The sequence below is a fragment of the Passer domesticus genome, chromosome 6 (genome assembly GCF_036417665.1).
Source record: "Passer domesticus isolate bPasDom1 chromosome 6, bPasDom1.hap1, whole genome shotgun sequence".
Taxonomy (NCBI): Eukaryota; Metazoa; Chordata; class Aves; order Passeriformes; family Passeridae; genus Passer; species Passer domesticus.
Genome location: NC_087479.1, coordinates 13,783,778 through 13,801,835, shown reverse-complemented (window position 1 = coordinate 13,801,835; position 18,058 = coordinate 13,783,778). Strand labels below are relative to the sequence as shown.

The window sequence follows — 18,058 nt, the reverse complement described above, 5'->3', positions numbered from 1 at the left end:
TGAATGTATTTTAGACAATTGCACAAGAAATTTAATAAATAAAAATGGAAGCTGGTTTATGAGTGAATATTGAAAATGATGCTCTCTTGTGCAGAGAGCACTAGTGCATGTGAAACCCTATGTGCTTTTTACATAATATGCCTCTCTAGTTAACATATAACATAAAGTGTCACAGATCTTTTAGAGCTTGATTCACTATGAAAGAAACACAGCCATCTGTAGTGTGAAAGTTTATGACTCAATTGTCCACACCTTACAAAGTGATTCAGCAAAGACATATCTGGGCCGTGGAAACTTTTCTTTCCCTTATTCCATTAGTTCTTGCTTTGAAAGAATAAAAAAGATCTTTGAGATGCAGTATGCATTTTAATTCTCATATAGTAAGACAGTGTGCAGATTTAAGCATGTGCTTTTACTTATTATTTTTGTTTCACAAGGCTATTTCCTGCTTCTGAATAATATTTTGAATTTTCAAAGGTGGATTAATAAAATGTGAAAAATGGCAAGTCATTTTCAAAGTGATAGGCGTATGGATAGATTAGATTAGACAGAAATCTGGACAGACCATTGGAGAAATGTTGTTAGACAAAATGGGACTTCTGCAATTACTTCTAGTCCAGTTGTGACCCATTTTGTAGAGGTTATGTTGTGTGATTTTTTAGCTTTCTTTTTCTTACAAATGCAAAACCACTATGTAGAGCTTTAGTTAATATCCCATCCTTATGTCCTTATAAAAACTGTAAGGCAGTGTCCAAAAATAATCAGTTTGACATTATAAATAACATTCTCATTTCCTCTTTCCTTTCTTTCTTCCTTTCTTTTTTCCTTCCTTTCTTCCTTTCTTCCTTTCTCTCTCTCTCTCTCTCTCTCTCTTTCTCTCTCTTTCTTCTCTCTCACACACATACACTGTATATATAAAATGCTTTTGTGTTTAGTATAGACAAACAGAATTCATGTGCCTAGGCTCCAACAGATCAGCTGGTACATAGTAACTGCAAGGACTTCTGCATTTTCTCTCTTTATTTAGTGTTCTCACTAAGCTGGGTTCTGTGAAGAACTTCCCTTTAGGACTCTGCAATATTTCCTTCTTCCTATCTTTTATTTTGATTGGGGTGGATCCACACCTGACATTGTGAACAAATGAGCTTCAGTAACTTTTAAATCCTGCTTCATGTCTTACTGAGTTCTAACACTTCCTGACAGATTGGGGCAACCCTGTTATATACCCTCTGAAGAAATGGTAAATCTTTTTGCCCTTCATGATAGCTGCCAAGTAGAAGAAGCTGAATGCACATCTAGCCTCACTTTGGAAATCACCTTGCTTCAGGAACATGCTATTTCTCTCATTTGATATCAAATCTTTGCCAGAAACCAACAGTTTCAGATGAGCCAATTTTTTGAGATGAAAGAGCAAGAAGAAGTCAAAGGTATCCCTCCTTTTTAGTTTCTTTCTTTTTTTTTTCTTTTTTCCCCTTGGTTGTTTTTAATCTTGGCATTCTGTTCATGGAGCGATCTTTGTTGCCAACATGTCTGCTGCTTCTCCATCTCTCACCCTTCAGGTTTCTTAAAATAGCTAAGAACACAGAGTTTCTAAGCCCGAAAAACACACTTACTGGGAAAAAGGGTATGCATGAAGTTAAAAAAATATATATTTATACTGTAAGCCCTGCAACCTGGCTTCCTGCCCACGTTTGGGCATCTGTGCTGTCTCTGGATACCTCAACTGACACATGCCAGATCCAAAGAGGAAGAAATAAAGGGCACTGCTGGTTCAGTGCTGAGCCCATGAACACAGTGCAGTATCTTTGAGAGGTGGGGTTTGCCACCATTAGTCTGCTCATTATCACAGGCCTCTGGAGAGTAGGGTTCAGTCTTTATTATCTGAAATTAAAACTTCTTTCATAATACATACTGTCACTTCAAGCAGAATTCATTTATTCATCCTTTTCATTCTTTCACTGCAGAGTCTGGAGTATGTTTTCAGGTGAGTGCATCTTCAAGTGCAAATCCAAAGGAAGGCATACAGGGCATGGCAAAAGACAGAAGATGATAATTTAACACATCAGATAATTTAACACATTAGATGATAATTTAACACATCAAAAGTTCACATATCTAGAGTTAGTACTGAATTCATGGAAATAGAAACAAAAGTTTTAGAAGGCAGCATAGCAATTCCTCAGGTCTTGGCACAGAAATCAAATGCTCCTCTGACAAAAGGGATGGGTTTTTAGAAGAAAAAAATCAAATTGGAAAAAAAAAAAAGCTGGCATACAAATGAAGAGGAAAGACAGAAGGAAAAAAATTTTGATACATATGATAAGCTTCAGAAAAGCATAGGGAGTTAAGAGGGTTGAAGCAGGAGTAACTGATTCAAGATCCAAGTTGTATGCTATTTAATTTTTCTGAACTACTTCTTCTTTCACCTTCTGAAATTTTCATGGATTTGACAAAGGATTTTATTTATGGTCAACAGAGATGAATATATAGAGAGAAGCAAAATGATGGAAGAGTGTGACTAACCCTCCTTGTTGCCCTAAAAGACAGTCCTTAAGCCCCCAACAGCAAATGACACTCTGTCAAAAAGATTTCCAGTAGTACTGCTTGCCCTTGGCCCATCCCTTACTACCTGGAAACGTTTGGCTACCAAGGTTTTTTGCCTTCACAGGGTTTATGCAACAAAGAACTGTAAAAACATAAAGACTGTCAGCTCCAAAGATATTTTTATCCTCTCTGCAGGATTCAAGGATATGCAAAGAGAAGTTGGCAGATTTATGTTACCGAGTTAGGAACCGGTTCTGCACCGGCTGAAGAGCTTGTTGAACTTGCACAATGCATAGGGTACAGGCTGGGTGGGTTGTGCCATCTGCTTAGAAACAAAAAGCAAGGGAGAATTTCAACAGCTGTTTGTTGAGTCAGATACTCATCCCTGATTGTTTGTGCCACAGTGGCAGATTACTGCCAAAGAAATGCATCCCCTGTTGTTTAATACACCTGACCTGGATGTTATAAAGTTACACCTGCTGGAAACAAGCCTTATGATGTAGTGCTCATAAAATGCCAGTGATTCTACTAGAGAAATGTTCTGAAATCAGCATGTTGAGTTCTTTCTTGATTCTTTGTAGCTAATAGTGATAAAGCAGGGGGCAGTAGGGATTTATCCCAGCTAATTCTACAAGGTGATTAGGGCATGAGCATGACACTTATATTACATTCAGGTTTTCCCTGAGTATGCTCAGTTTTGTGGGGTATGACATACTGCATGTGAGTCACTCATATTCTGCATGAGTCATATGCTGAAGTGTGAAAGCAATGCTGTGTCTCTGCCGTTGTTACCCGCTGCTCAGCTGCTGCCATACCACACAGCTCAAGCCAATTGAGCTCACCTTCCCAGTTTGAGCCAGCTCCCATCAGCTGCCTGAGCCCTTTCAATGTGATCCATAGAGTTGTCCAACATACAACTAACGCAAATGCCATATATGTTTGGGATTGGTATTTGAGTTACGAGTCTGTGGGTTAAACCACCAGGAGTTCTTCTGAAAGGATTGTAAAGGGTCCAGAAATACTGTTGGCACCTATGAAATGTATTTTAAAAAGGGAAATAATTTATGTAGTCTTTTGAAGTGTCTGTAGTACTAAGTAGATAAAATGTGTTTGTTTTCCTCACAAACCTGACATTTTAAGACTGCAAACCTCCTGTATGTTTGATGGATTTCTTAAAGATCAGGTGAACCAAGAATGCTTCACACCTTCAAAGTCTGAGAAATTCTGGTGCAGTCACACCCTGGAGGTCAAGCATTAGTCAAACATGGCACATCCATTGTGGACTACTGAAGTGGTTTGGGGTTTTTTTTTCACAGATGAAAAAATAGACCTTCAGTTTACAGGTGAGTGTCAAGAAGTTGCAGACTTTGTCTTGGCTGTAGCCATAAGCTGTTCCCCTGCTGTGGCTGTGGTGATCACATAGAGCCTCTCTTTATTTGTGGCATACAAAATTTGTTCCAGTTAGGTGGTAATAAATACCTCTGGATTAAAGCTGAGTAATAAAAGATACAAAGAAGAGTACAGTTATATTATACCTGTCACTTTGTGTCAGTGATTATCCAGTGTCCAGTGATTCTCCAATGCTATGCGATTCATGGAGCTGAAAGAAATTATTTGCCTAAAAAAATATTAGTGCTGATTCTGCCTGCAGAAGCCCTTAATTCCTGTTACACATGTCAGCATATTATGACTGTGAGCTGTCAAATTCTAATGACTAAAATTTCATTTTTCTGCCTTTTCATGCTGTGTTTGAGAACTATAGGTCGGAAATAATTCCCTAGCTAAATTCTTCAAATGGTAAACTCAACTGTTTTTGTTCTCTCTCACTTTGTCTCTGTTACTTTCTCTTTTCTTATGTTTACATTAGTGACTTTCTCTTTTCTTGTGTTTCTCTAAGAGAAAAAAAATTGATTTTCTTCCCAGAACCACTATCCATTCTAAAGAACATAATCTTAGTTGACAGCACACAGATTTGATGCAAAAATATTTTTTTTAATCCACTGATTTGATCAAAACATGGATTATTTAAAAGAAGAAGTAGGAAGAGGCAAGGATAGGAGGAAACAAAAAACTCTTACCATTTCATGTGGTTAAATAACCTTGACACTGGAAAATATTTTTGCCATCCTCCTTGAAACAGGAATTTGTTGACACAATGTTCAATAATAGAGATACAGGACTAATGCTAACATGCTTCAAATACTGCACCAAATAGCATCTATTGATCCACCTGTTATTATGCTTGTTACTGAAATGCTGTATGTAAAGCAAAGGAAACCAGTTTCCAATTTAAGTCATTAATAGATTGGTTTTGAAATTTATGTTATACATGTCCAACAAATCAAGAATAAAAGCATGTGAAAGACTGTGTCGTCTGTATTGAATTACTCATTTTTTCCACAGTAAAAGCCTTTAGCTAGAGATTGACCAAAGAATTTTAAATATCTCATTATATATATGTCATTGTTCAAAGTGTCCCTAAATGGGATTAAACAATACTCACTCAAGAGTTTCCTGTGATGCCTATTCCCCTCCTCTCACTCCCCTTCCCCTCCTCACCTTGACTTAAATTAAAGCTAATGATATGTTTTCAGTGTAAGGTAAAAGAAGGATTTTCCTTGAATGACTTTCCAACATTTTCAAATCTAATTTATTATAAGTACTTCTATCAAATGATTACATATTTCATCTCTTTGTCTTAGAGGATTTTACTCTAAAACACACATGTTTAATATGGATTTAATGACCATGTTATAAACTGAAGCAAACTGAAGCAGTATTCCCCTACAGATTTCTGTTTGTGTCCAGATTAAAAATAGTACTGGGACAATTTTTCAAAGAAGAATAGATTTTTTCCTTTCTGCTGTTTTTCTCCTTGTGTGTACTAGTTTGTCTTGGTTGCTGATTCCTCAATAAAAGGTAGGAGACAGCCTCATGAGCATCCAAGGACAGGGAGGAAATGGCAAAGCAGAAGAAACAGTGGAGAGAGGCTATTTTTGCATAAAAGTCTACTTTGGAATACCAACTCAATGACACCACACATTTTTAAACAAAAGACCTATTTCAAAAACCATTCCCCTTTTCTAAGCCTATGTTAAAAATATTTCCATAACCATAGGCATAGTAACACTAAATATCTTTATAAGGAGGGAAGAAGCAAATAGTTTTGGTTTCCTACCAAAAAAAAAAAAAAAAAAGTTGAGATAATTAAGGTAGCGAACATATTGCGCTGCTATATTGGTTCAGTCACCTGATCTGTCTCTCCGATCACTATTTTGCACGATATACATGGTTTTGACGGGCTTGTGATAGACTGCTGTCTGAAATTCTTTAATCTGGGTCTCCTGTTTGGCAGTGCAGCAGACTTTGCTATTTTGGGTTTTTGAAACAGAGCCATACTCTGGGAGGATAAGAGATAGCTGTGACTCTGTACTGACTCATCAGTATGAAGGAAAGCCAGGTAAACTCAAACCCAACAGTGATCCTGTTTGGGCTGCTGCTCGTGCAGATGTGCAGCAGAAGTGATCCCACTGAAAGCTGTGCTGTTGCACCTCTGTGCATGCCTGGGTATACCTGAGAATCAGGCCCAAGTAGCTTTAGGTTAAGAATATAATAAGAATAAAATAAGCATTTAAACCTGCGGGAAGTATGTGGGAAAATCCAAACTTTCTGGGACTTTGGAGGTGAAACTGCTCAAGTCCCGCTTCAAGGACAGACGGTGTTGTTGCATCAAGGAGTGGCTTTGGCACAGGAGAGTAGATGCTGCTGAGACTGCCTTTGGCCTGTGTAGAAGGAGAGAAATTTATCGGCCACTTACACATTGCTCAAGTCGCTCTCCTCTCAGATTACAAAAGATAGCAAGGAGGACTGAGTTATGAAATAAAACTTTAAAAAAAACCCCAAATTTTCTGATTTTGTATGAGGAACAAGGATGTGAAGAATAGTTCAAATACAAAATACAAAAACCCCCACTTAATCTATTTAAAAATCTATATTTTACTGTAATTCCTTGCATTTTGACTTTAAATCATACAGAATGTGAATTTTGTCTTAGTGGCCCTAGGATGTAAATAACTCTCCAGAACTCAGTCAGGACTGAAGGATGAAAGTGCAAAAAGTGAGAAAACTCAGGGCAGAATGGCCTTGACCCTTCATCCTTTTTAGCTGGCTTTGTAGATATTTCTTCAAAACTTTTTTCTTTGTGGCTTAAGAAAGAAAATTGAATAGCTGGCTTTTTATGCATGGGTTTGAAGAACCCATTGCTGAAGGCAGGTAGCATTTAGGAGGTGGGAGCCGCTGTTTCCTGGTTGCTTTCATTTGCGGGTCTTATCAAGTATTTCCTCTGTAATGCAGGTGTTTTTTCATCCAGAGTACTACAAGAGTGTTTTAAAACCTTAACTTAGCAAGGATTTATTTTTAGGAGATGAATGAATCTCCAGCTAAAAGGGCAAGTGGAGTCTGCAAAATTTATATGAACATGCTATCAACAAGGAAGATCTCTAAAGAGGTCTGAAAATTAACTAAACACTGTTTTCTTTACTTGTGTGAGTCTGTTAGTTGTGGTTATCTTCTGCTTGTGTGCACCAGGTATATAAAGAGCCTCACTTCTTTTAAAGGGCAGGGTGCAACTGAAATCCTGAGGGCAGATCCTTTTCTTCAACACTTACAGTGGATCTGTCTCTGAAGTTTAGCTCATGGTGCAGCAACTTGAACATTGTTTTGATGGCAAAATCCATTTATGACATCCCCCATCCCTGCTCAGTAGTCTGTTACATTTTATATTGAACAAGACCAATTGTGATGCTGTCCTGCGAAGTGACTCTTTGGCACAGCCTGTCTTTAATCCATGTCTGCTGCCAAAGAAAAGAACATATTGTCAAGGCCTGCTTCTTACTCACACCAGAGAAGCCTGAAAGCAATCAAAGTAGTTTCCCTCCCCTCTTAAATAGAAATCAGGAAATTCTATTTGGGATTTTTCTTATCAAAAAGGAATGAAAGACAATAGTAACAAATGCTGTTGCTACAAAACAGGGTTACTCGATACTCTTCTTTAGACTCCATGGGACTTCCCTTGCAAGTTAGGATAAAAAGGTATAGGTCCCTAACCAGTTAACATAGATTGTTATCAAGACAAAAACAATGGGAAAGAAAAAACACAGATTTTGTACTGTCAACTGTGAATAAAATTGCTGGTTTTCTTTTGTTGGAGACATGATCTGCTAGCAGTGAATGTGTAGGACAACTGCCTTGGGTTTATGAAAGTGCCTGCAAAAATGGAAAGATTCACAGAGTTTGCAATGAATGTTTCTCAAAATTTGCATGAAAGTGTGTAATTTGCTTCTTGCTAATAGTTATTTTCCTTCTTAAAATATTTCAGTTGAGTAACAGCAATGATAGTATGACGTGGGTTAGCTTTACAAATTTGTTTACATTTAGTATTTATATTGCAGTCAAGCGTAGCAGCTCTCCTCAGGGACTCATCTCTATTCACTGCTGCCAATGCAAACTGCTGAGTGCTTCCGTCCTGCTCTGGTTCTTACAGCAGAGCTCTCTCACTCTTGAGGTTCTCTGATGGATAGGAGCACAGATGACCAGGTCTGGGGCCCCTTACCTCAAAGACTTTATACGAGCTGGTCCTCAAAGGCTGCAGCGCAGCAAAGATTTACATGTGTTTTGAACAACCCATCTGAGTTGAAGGTAATCTTTTCAGGATTAAGATCCTGAAATTTAAATGGCAAACTCATGCAGCATGAACAGCCAATAATCCATATAACCAGTCTGTAAACAATCTACAGGCTGAAAACTTTCTTCTGGCCTATGAATGAAGAGAAGAGAGAAGAAGATTTGGTTCACTTAACAAAGAATTATCCACTAATCATAAAAAAATGGGGGCAAGAGAGGACAGGATAGTGATGAGGGCAGGGAGAAACAAATTCTTAGTAAATAGTTTAATTTGCCCCAATATTTCTTTGTGGCCAGGATGTAATTTAACTGCATGACATTCAAAGCTGTTGAGAGGATGTGCTACATGCACACATGTGAGCTCTGAGGGAAGTACGCAAATCTGTGAAGAAATCACAGCCCCAGTGCAAAATTTATAGGACCTTACTTCCAAGTAGGTAATAATGTACAAATTTTTCAGAACCAAAGACGAGTTAAAGGAAGATGCCATGCAGGAGCAAACTGCAGAAAACCCATCAGCTGCTACCCCACGTGACAGACCCAGAGGCAGCTCCAGAGCCATTAACACAAATGCCTAGGGAGTTTGACAAGGAAAAGGATTCTGACACTGGAATAATATCTGCCAGCACTTGGCATCTGTGTCCTGCGATGGCCAACCATCCTACATGGGTAGTGACTCCACTGCTGGAAAAAGTAAGAAAAGGAGAGCAGTAGCAAAGTATTATCATGTCTTGTATAAACACATAATATTCACAGAAATTTAGAAATGGGAGCTGGAAGGGCAAACCATTTTGCCTATGCATGTTTGCAATTTTTATTTATACAAAAATAAAGTATCAAAAATATGTATTTGGAAAATATTTTGAGAACATTTGGTTTTATAGGTATGACACAGTAAGTGACAATAAACATTGAAATAGTATTTTTGCAGGTCCCAGGCTTCCCAAAGCTGACCCTGAGCTAGCACTAGTTGCTGATTTCTAGGGTGAAAATTATTCTTATTTAACCAAAGTGTTTGGTTTTCTTACACATCTTTTACTGTTTGCAACCAAATCAATAATCTGAAGATCAGAAAAAAATTCAGTAATAAGTAAGAACTAAATCTGGCAGTTCCTATACAAACATCACTGGTATGCTGGCTATTTGAAACCTTGGTCCAGCACCTAATTTCAAGGGCAAATCTTTTCTGAACAGTCTTTCTGCTGCTAGCAAATCAGGCCCTATGAACTCCCTGAGGGCTGGCACTCGTGGTTTCCAATGCCCAAGTGACAGACTGGTCTAGCAGGTCCAGCCCCTACAGACATTCCATTGGGCGTGTACTTTTGTAACCTTCTTGCACTGTTTGTGAAAAACAGCAAAAATGCCTGCAAATATCCTTAGAGCCAGTCTGCACTTTTTATCTGAACTCACATATGAATGCCTCTGCAGCAGCAGCATTTGTCCAGTTCCCATCATCCCAGCAGGGTACAGCCTGAAGGAAGGGAACGCGCGGCATCCGTCCTCGCTTCAACCAGCGTCCCCTTTGCACCTTATGTGTTGAGAATGGCCCCTGCCTCTGCTCCCAAGCCATTTGTTTTATTTGTTGCTCTTGTGACACTGAAAGAGCTCCCCGCTCGTCATGGCTGCAATTATGGTTACGGCTGAACCCCTGGAACTGGAAGTAAGAGTCCGGCCCTGGAGAATAGAAGGCTATAGCCTCTAGCATGTTGTTCCAGTCCACTGGCATCTTAACTAGACAGCGTTAGGTTTAGCATAAAATCCATATTCCTACCATTGTGGAGAAGCGAGGCAGGTTCTGTTTCCTTTTTCCTTTTACCACAAACATCAAGGAGCCAGACACAAAGTTCAGGAGACAAAAGACTGTTTTTCTGTTGCCTTTTTGTCTCCACATATCTGTCGGTTACCTGCACTCTGCAGAGGGTGTGGTTCACTCTGTAACAGCAAGAGGTAGTGAGAGAATAACCCTATCCTGAGAATAATCTGAATAATTTATTATTTAAATGAGATTTTGTGAGGTAAAACGATGAATCCAGTACAGCCCCCTTCTGAGTTTTAGGCATTGTTTCTTCGAAGGCATAAATTTGCTTTGCAAAGGTTTCTTGCTGTACTGTAGATGGTATTCCTACTTATGCTACATGGTGACAAAACCTAAAGAGGGAGTCAGATGTGTGCTCTACAGTACTTGAGAATTTAAGTTAAATCTGTAATTTTCCCCCCTGCATTTCCTCAGAGAAATTAGCTATTCTATTCACTGCATAAATTTTCAGGTTTTGCTAGCACGACACTCAGGGTGTTGAATTTTTTATGACAAAAATGCTGTAATAATTGTTGAACAGATGTAAGTGTTGGAGAGTGGGCTCTGGCAGACCTCATGAAACCTCTATTAGCAATTTAACCCTGTCGTTACTTGAGTGAAATGGAAGTGGAAAAGGACAGAGTTTTGAACTGCTTTATTCAGACGCGCACAAGGGGCTCCCAGGTGGGGGGTAAATGACCTTTAATTAGATGTATTCCTAATGAAAGTGGGGATTAAAAAAAAATCTGAATGAGCACTAACCTATACAACATCACTATTAGGACTTTCTGCTGTGATGTGTGGAGCTAAGAGCAATTCTGGATGGAGATATCCCAGTCCAGTGATCTGTGCTGTCTGAAATATTCATAGGACCTAATCCTCCAATTTTAGGTCAGTCTCTGTAATACACCGCTCCTTCACTGCAGCTGAGTTAGCAAATGATGACAAGACGAAAAGTTTATGTCCAAGAAACTAGAAGTGCTTTGGATTCTCCACACCTGCCATATTAAATAAATGGTTTTTGAAGCCTCCAAGGTTTCAGGAAGAGAAATTAAAGAAAAAGACAGCCCAACAGCAGTGTAGCTGAGTACCCAAGGGAACTGCCATTACATGTAGGTGATGTCAAAAGGATGTGTTTTTCTGCAGCTTTGTACCTGAAACAGAGATTTTGTGTATTTGTAGAATACACTGAAATTAGACATGTGCAGATAGACAGTCACACAGGCATAAACATAAACTCATACACATAAACACACCCATCTTAAAAATGTGCCTGCATTTGAAACTGGTACATACAGAAGTATTACCTTGAAACAATAACCTCTGTTTGATGGAAGACAGTAATTAGTAAACAATTACTTATAGAGTCCTAAGACTGTGCTATCTGTGTGCTTGGTGGGGAGAGCCATACAAACATACAACTGCACCACACAGGGGCAATGTAGAAGTATAGGATTGTTTTGAGATATTTTGATACCTAGATGTATTCTGATTTTTTCAAGTAGCTGAAGAGGTTTGCTATGGTGAGTGTCACTTTGTGGATAAAACCAGGCTCTAATTTACGACACACACAATGGCATGCATCCATAGCACAAGTTACTAAAAAAAATTAAAAATACATAATTTTTTTCCAAATCTGTGTATGTATGAGATGTGCTAACTGAACTTCTCTGGGATTGCAATGTTTTCAAAGGTTGGAAAGATGTTTGAACTCCTGGCTATTTCTTTATACACATTTATCCAACCAGCTATTTTAGTTGGTACAAACACAGGTATTTCCAGTGTATCTACATAGTCAAGATCATATTCAAACATTTGTAGATGGACTGCTTCAGAGACATGCTTTCACAGTCCTTCCCTGTAGCTTATTTGCAACTTGGCAATTTTTCTTCTTCTCTTTGGTGTTCTTTCATATGCTGTGCTCTCAGAACCTTATAAGTGAAACAATCTTATATAGGAAGTGATGTCCAGTAGGAGAGCAGCAGAAAATAAGATAATAGTCTAGAGGAAATGTCACTATTGGATTTGATTATCATTTAAACTTGTCTACTGCCTATTACCTCTATAGATGTAGCAATTTAAAGAGTTTGTTTTGAATGATTTATTCTTATCCCTAGAACACAGTATTTATAGATACATCTTCATTTCTGATTTCATTAAAGAACTGCTGTACTTTGCAGGGTGCTCAAAGTCTAAATGGGGGCTGTCTGTAGAGTGTCACTCTGTAAAACTGATGTGATGATGTAGTAACTTATGAAGAACACATGCAAAATTTGCTCCACCATTTTGTTCTCCTCCCTCGAAACAAAACCCAGCCCCAAAATTTGATGTCTGACATTACAAGATAACTTGTAGCTTTTGCAAATTTGGGTGCTCAGATCTTAGAAAATACTCATTTTTTTTTTTATCAGTTCATCAGTCACTACTGAAATCTGGTCTTATTTCTCAAGCTTTGAGAGAACATTATCTCACCCAGGCTTTGCACATATTACAGCTATTTACATTATTTGTTTGAATGGGAAGAATATTTGAGAAAGCATGAGATGGATAAAGCTGAAAAGAAGTGGGATACCTGAAGAACAAACTTGCAAGTATGAAGGCAAAAAAAATTTGTCATTCACACAGACATTCCAGTGATGTAAAAAGAAATGTCTTTGGTAGTGATCCTGACAGCAGAGATTATTGCCCTTTAGAAGCTTATATACAAGGTTTATGTTACTTAGTGCTGCACTACAAGCAAAAGAAGAAATTAACTTTACAGATATATTTTAATAAATTTTTTTATCAATAGTCAAACACAAACAATGTATATTGATAGGAAAGAGCTGAAAAAATAAAATTAATCTGATATTTATTACCTGAATGTTAAGGTCATCCTAAAATCACAGTTGTAAATGGAAAAACTAGAGAAAAGCTAGTGAGTAAATGTACTTGCCACTGTAGCAAGGGCTGTATAAAGATACTAGAGAACAGATGCTGTATGAGCTTCTGATATGAACAGATGAAGAATGACTCAGTTTTACTCAAAACAACAGTGTCACACAGGTGCAAACCCCAAACTCTACCCCATGCTTCCTAAAGAGGCATAGAGGTAACTTCTGCTCCCGAAAGTACAGTTCTGCACTTGAACACCTGGATGCCAAAGCAACTTTTTTGTGGTGGTTGGCACTCTGGAAATGAATCCTTAGTTAACAGCAGTGTGAAGTGATGGGCAACATGATCTCTGTAAGGAAAGGTGTGCTCCAAGAATAAAGAGGTGTTAATAGCTGGATGGAGACTTTCCACCACTGATACTGAAACCTGAAGCCTTGTTAAGCAGCCAAGAGGACTGCAGCTATGGATTTACCATAATGGACTCTCAGTAGCAAAATGCAGTATCTTATGTGCTCATAAGCTGGATTCCAAAGTGAGGCAGCCTTTTTTGAAAAGCCTGTATGCCCTTGCTTGAGGACTGAGGGAAAGGAAATATAGCATAATATGTTCCTGAGACCAGGTCATTACAGAACTGTAGATTAGAAACTGTAAAAATAAGAGTCCCAAGGAAATGGCACTTAAGTTAATGAAAACTAGAAGGCTCTTGTCATAAGTGAGAGAATTAATTTACAGAAAATGTTCAAACTTCATTTTAATCATGTCATCTGCTTATAAAGGTTGACTGAGTGGTTACTAGAGAAAAAGAATATATTCCCAGAATTTCAGCTGCAATTCAGTCCAGTCTAACTGGAAACCGATCCACATTTTGAAAGCAGTCACTGATTTTCAGTGTTTATCTTTGACCTACAGGAACCAAATCAAAGTTGGATTCTCACATGCAAAAATCAAGGAGGGTAAAAAGAAAGGACTTAAAAATGAACCCCAGGCCTCAAATAATATTGTCAGAGAAGCCATATACCAGAATGAAGCATGACATGGGAAAGACCTCAAGAAAAGCTCTTTTATTTGGGACTTTTGGTTCAGTACTCAGGTATGAGATCTATTGTCAAACACAGCATATGCATTGCTGTTTGTACTGTCAAAGAAAACAACATGTAAGTAAAATTCATTGATTTTTGGTTTGGAATTTTAGGTTTTGCCAATTTCTTATTCTCACTTGTGGTGAGTCTACCATCTCTTTCATTTGTCATATTAGACAGCTTGGTTTGTGATCTTGAACTTTGACTGTTGGCACTGCTTCTCACCAGTCACGCACTGACTTTTCCCTGGGCAAAACGTTTCAGTTGATCTGGGCTCAAGGGCAAAAAATGAGCTAATTTTTCTTCAGTGTATGTGAATCATGCCTTGCTCAGTGTAAAGCTGGGGTCATTTGTACCATGTGTAAAGCTCTCTTTATACCATTGGAGCGTGTCTGCATTAGAAGTTTATATTGCTGTAGTTACAACAGAGTAACTTCAGCAGTGCAGGAGTCGGTGTAATTAACGCAGGGGGCACAATGGCCCTATGGCCCTTACTTGTAATGAAGACTAAAGATGGAGCTTTCAAAAGTGCTGAAGTGACTCATAAACGTGACTTTCGTTGTACCACAGGTCACGGATTCATTAATCACTCTTAAACCATGTCCACACAAGGAGATTTTATCCCCACCAGCCAGAGTACTGTAGTCAGACAGCTGTATTCGTAGTACCAAAGTAGATCCACAATTTCAGTAAGATACTCTATCAGAACTTACTTTTATGAGACTTATCTAAATAACATATACATCCATATTGGAGCACTTGGACCCTTGAAACAGTGCAACCCTGCATATGAACAAGCACTTGAGAATTTGGATAATCCCACACCTTAATATTGTTGTTCCTCTGACCACATAGTCCGAGGTTTAGATTTGATCATATTTTTTTAGTGTTTTTTCAGAGGGAAGAGGGAGGAAATTATAAAACACTGGTATTTGAAATATCTGAAATCACCTGGCCTACTGGTTTCCTCTACACAGTAGTGTGCAGTTGGCCAGCTCTGCCCTCATCAGCAAATGTCACTTGAGTTACAGGGAATCCATATCCGGTTTCAAAGAAAGGGAGAGTTTTTACAAGAAGATAATTTTATTTCTACACGTTACTCTATTTCTGCTAACAGTGCTAGAAAAGCAAGATTATGGGGGTTGTGTGTTTAATACAAAAAAGTAGATTTGCTGATATAACTGTCATTTGCACTGTTTATATTTAAATGTCCTTAAAAAAAATCATCAAAATTTACAGATAGTAAAGTGTGCAAATCAGAACACTTATCTTCCTTTTATAGACTAAAATCAAATTATTCCTCACATTTTTCTCAGTTACAGAATATTAGATTGCAGTGTCTGGAAGCTACTTGCTTTCTTGAGGAAGGTATATTCCTAAACTAAAATTGAATGCTACATCAAGACTTTTTTTTTTTAAATTCTCCGCAATTATTATTTGTCCTAGTGTATTAACATTGTACCATTCCTAAACCTACCCATGGAAGCAGAGAGTAGCTCATTTCTCAATCAGATTCTTAATTAATTACCTTGTAGCCTGCTATCTTAAAAATACAGGTCGAAAAATGGTATGTTAACCTTTTAATTTTTTTTAACCTAATAAAATAACCAACTTGTGTTGTGACCTGTAATTCTGAATCTGATTGAGTTTTCAATATACTGTAATTCACAGATTTTCTCCCCTCTAGCACTAGGTTTGTATCTGTCACATGGTTTTCAGTGTTCCTAATGAGCTGTTAACAAGCTGTCAATTACTTATGCAAATGAGGCAAGCAGAAATGGAGGGGTTGCTATACCTAGAGTTAAAGTGTGCTACCTCAGATTGTTACGAAATAAATCATTTCAGTTTTAATAGCTGTCTGTGCCCATGCGGCTTGTGTCATGTAGGCACTTTTTCATTATATTATTTACCCAGCAATAAAATGCTGCAGGGGACTTTGGGGTGATTAAAAATTTGAGGGGGGAGGGGAAGTCACTCAAGTGACTTCATTCTTTGCTGCCTTGCACCTTCTGCTCTTCTTGGGTCGGGGCTATGAGGCTACAAGCTGTCAGGTGCCCTTAGCCCTGTGGAAATAAATGACAATTCAGGACTTTACGTCTGATCCTGGCAGACTATCTAATGAAGGGCCTTGCCAAGGTATGAAATGGAGCCTCACAAATATATAAATAGTGGAACTAGGAGCTGAAATCTTGAATTTTGTAGAGAAAAGCACAATTTATGTATATATTCTCATCTTCCTAAGAGCCTTCTACACAAAGTTCAGACAGAAGAAATTTTGGACTTTTTCTTGTGTAATAAGTAAAGGAATTCTTTCCCTCTTGCTAAAGGCAATGAAATTTTGCCTTCAAATTATCTTTCCCTTTCTTTTACAGTAAATATCAACTTTCAATTGATATTTACTGTAAAACAATTGTGATATTTTGCATGAAGAACGTTATATAAAATGAAATTGCATTATATTTATAACCAGCACTATAATAACAGTCTATCAGTGTTTTTTTTCCATCATAAACCCCTATTGTTGAGGACTTTAAAAGTCACACACAAAATTCACTCAGGATTGCAGCATGGTCTACAAATGATAAAAGAATCCTTTTACCTATTTTTGAGTTAGAATATGTGAAATCAAGACTGGAAATTAAAAGAATGGGAGGTTTCCTCTCATTTAGGTATGTATGTCTGTGTGTATATGTATATATTTTAAAAGATGGGTCAGAAGAATTTTTTCCATTATTTAAGAAAATTTTGTCAAAAAAGCTCTAGAAAAGTGAATGGATCACATTATTTTGCTCCAGCCCTTACCTAATCAATTGGTGCTTGTTAAATCGGCTGGCAGGATCAGGCTCAGACTCCTGAATTGATACTAATTTCACCAGGGTGGGGAAATCTCATTGAGTGGGAGCCCTGTAGCCACTCCACACCCAAGAGCAGAAGGTGCAAACCATAAATAAAGTCGCCTGTGTGAATTCTCCTCCCCCTTCAACTTTTTAATCACCCCGAAGTCCCCTGCAGCATTTTGTTGCTGGGTAAATTTGCACATTCAGCTAACTAAGCTGAAAGGTCATTGGCATAGGAACTTTTCTTCTGGCCTTATGTCCATTATGTTTAATGTTCAGGGACCTGAATTTGTGCATACTGAAGCCAGGAAGCCTGGTGTGCAGCAGAGAGAAGTGTTCTGGTAGGAAGCCAGAAGGAGAAGAATTTGAGAGATATAATGACATGAAAACCAGTAAATAGAAGTGAATTAAATAAAAAACAAGAATGCCTTTTCAGACGGGAGACACCCCAAAGAAACAGTCTGTGAGAGAATTAGTAGGCTAAGTCTTTCACTGATCAGTCCCGATGGAAGCTTTCTGGTCAAAATGTCAGTGGTAACTTTATTTTCAGCTGATATGTACAATAATCCTTTTGTTCCATCTGCAAACACTAGGGGGTAAATTTTTAGCGTGATGCTTAGGGATTTAGCTGTAGGACTCCCATTAACGATAATGGGAATCATGTAGCTTGAGCACTCTGCATCGTGCTGAATATTTACCCCTCAGTTCAGAGCACTCTCTCGTTGAATTTTTAATTATATTTACAGATAAATTCCATAACCAAATATCATCAGCTCTCAAGCAGATTGTTTTATTAAAAGGTGCAGATTTCCAACTTCATTTTGAGCTGCAACCTACAGTGATTGGTTTAGCAGCTGAGTAATTTTTTTAAAGTGTCTATTTAATAATGCCTGGTTTGTCAGCTTCAGAGCATTTGGGAGAAAATAAATATTAGAAAGTATACCACCCTGCATACATGTGCCAGAGAAATGCAAAATGTGAATATCTACCTTGTACTGAGCTTTCAAAAGGTGTGTCAAGATGCAGCAAGCTCTGTCTGGGAAATATTGCTTCTGCATAAATCTGTGGTTAAAATCAGTAGTAGTATACAAACACTCAGCACTAATATGACATAGGTGGTATAGTTTTATTTGCATTTGTGAAGTTAAACAACAGGAATCAAACAAAGTTAGGAAATTTGCCCAAGGCCAGCCAAAAGGTTTCATGTAAGAGAGGATATTAGAACTCAAAAGTCCCTTGCTTCTATA

General features: G+C 38.0%; 1 long non-coding RNA gene across 4 annotated transcripts; it reads right to left on the bottom strand.

Annotated features, from left to right (window-relative positions):
- Positions 1–1,542: 1,542 nt before the first annotated feature.
- Positions 1,543–7,279, bottom strand: LOC135302066 (uncharacterized). 4 transcript variants are annotated; one of them, XR_010363758.1, is made up of 6 exons: positions 7,085–7,279; positions 6,182–6,326; positions 4,080–4,162; positions 2,782–2,869; positions 2,630–2,686; positions 1,543–1,994 (listed from the first exon to the last, which is right to left on the bottom strand). It is a non-coding gene; the product is annotated as an uncharacterized LOC135302066 (long non-coding RNA). The 4 variants fall into 4 exon arrangements; XR_010363756.1 differs by lacking the exon at positions 4,080–4,162 and having other exon boundaries at positions 2,782–2,866; XR_010363757.1 differs by lacking the exons at positions 2,630–2,686; positions 4,080–4,162 and having other exon boundaries at positions 2,782–2,866.
- Positions 7,280–18,058: the final 10,779 nt, after the last annotated feature.